At 42.1% G+C, this 1,847-nt stretch overlaps 1 non-coding gene across 1 annotated transcript; it reads left to right on the top strand.

Annotated features, from left to right (window-relative positions):
- Window positions 1–778: 778 nt before the first annotated feature.
- On the top strand, window positions 779–880 carry LOC112483784. The gene has a single exon (XR_003047768.1). It is a non-coding gene; the product is annotated as a U6 spliceosomal RNA (small nuclear RNA).
- The last annotated feature ends 967 nt before the right edge of the window (window positions 881–1,847 follow it).

Here is a 1,847-nt window from a genome sequence, read left to right on the forward strand (position 1 = left end):
GAAAGGCGATGATCGCTGGCTGAAGCAGCAGCACTTGCAAGACAGGGACCCAGCGACCTGGGAATGAGACTGCCTGGGTAAGCCGGACAGACCACGCCGGTGGGGTGTCCTGCGACTAATTTGGTTTTTACCCTGAAGTCACAATAAATCATTAGAGTTTTTTTTAATGACACAATTTTTGTTCATCCACTTACTCAAATCCCTCTTCCATTTCGGCCCATTCTACTGAACTTTCCTTATTCCCTGACCTTCCCTACATGCCCACATCCTTCACTTCAGATGTCTGTATCTCTGTCTTACTCAACAACGAGCCTTCCTCCCTGCTGTACCCTATGAATCCTAAGACTCCAGTCTTCAAGTTCTTCCCTCTGCATAGCTCGCTATTACTGCTGAGTAACTGCGGGCCTTCAGGGCAATTTTTAGGTAAATTTACCTAGCTTTACTGACGTTCTGAACTGTACTGCAGAATCGTTATAAAGGAAATTCAAAAAAGTGAAATGAGATTGTAAAATAACTCAATGAGATCCTAATAATTTTACCATTGCTGTTTTGAAAAACTTATATGAAACAATCTTTTGTACCACAGAAGTAATGTCTCCCAATAAATGAACATGTTTGATGTAAAAATGAAGTAAAAAACACCACTGTGAGGACAGTTACAGGTCTTTTCAAGGGTAAATGATCAAATCAGAACAAATTTTTCAGCAGACCGTATTTGTCTTAAGCACTGGAATCCTATTCACATCGAAATAAACTTTCACTCAAAATAAACTGTCAAGTGCTCACTTCACAGCGCATATACTAAAATTGGAACGATACCGAGATTAGCATGACCCCTGCACAAGGATCACATGCACACTGTGAAGCATTCCATATTTTTATGTTGTCTATAATTGAAAAAAGTTTTAAAAAGGGAACAAAAAAATTAACTGTCAAAAGGACTCTAAAACGAGATCAAAATTTCACCTTTGAAACACAGCAACAAAAATTATTCAATTGCAGGCCGCCACCACCGCGATCAAGATGGTTGGGAGACTCGCTGCCTACCTCAAGAGCACCTGGGCCAAGGAGCCAGTGCTGGTCGCATTGCTGACCATCCAGGCCTCGCCATAATTCTGCCCTCCCCCAGCCCCTACACCAGGTAGGCCACCATGAGCCACCAGGTCACACCCTACAACTACGCAGTGTCCCACTGGGAAGACGGGAACATGCCCGACATGCTCAGCACCCCCAGGACCCCAAGGTCCAAGCCTGCAGTGGCTGAAACACCTGAGCACCTCCACTGACAGGGAGGAGGTCTTCTTCCCATTGCTCCTAATAAAAATGGGAACATGGGCCAAAAAAGGATTATTCAATTTCATAAACTCTGTGTTCCCTTTTATGAAAACCATTTATGTCTACTCTAGATTGAGTCCTTAAGCTTACTCCAGAGACTATTAAAGATCCCACCACCGTAACTTAACTGCCACGATGGCACCAACATTGCAGCCTCTGTTTTAGCACTGACTCCAGGCCCCAGTTCCATGTTTGGCACTAGTAGGTACTCAATAAATAATTCTATCCACCTCAAAAGATAAATGATTTTTAGATGACTGTCTCCCAAAATAAGCATACATGTGAAAATAAACAGAATATATTTTTCACAATACTAAAAACAAATTAAACACTCAGAATAAACTAAACTTTCACATGTTCAGCTACTCTACTTTTCAAACTATGAATCGTGATACCTTTTCCTTTCCAGATTCACAGCTGTTGCCACTGCCTTCTGACACTGCCCCATTTTTCAGCTTATCTTTAATGGTGCTACAGATTATTTCCACCTGTCCCTAATGAAAGGTTTGAAC

The sequence above is a fragment of the Pteropus alecto genome, unplaced genomic scaffold (assembly GCF_000325575.1).
Source record: "Pteropus alecto unplaced genomic scaffold, ASM32557v1 scaffold97, whole genome shotgun sequence".
Taxonomy (NCBI): Eukaryota; Metazoa; Chordata; class Mammalia; order Chiroptera; family Pteropodidae; genus Pteropus; species Pteropus alecto.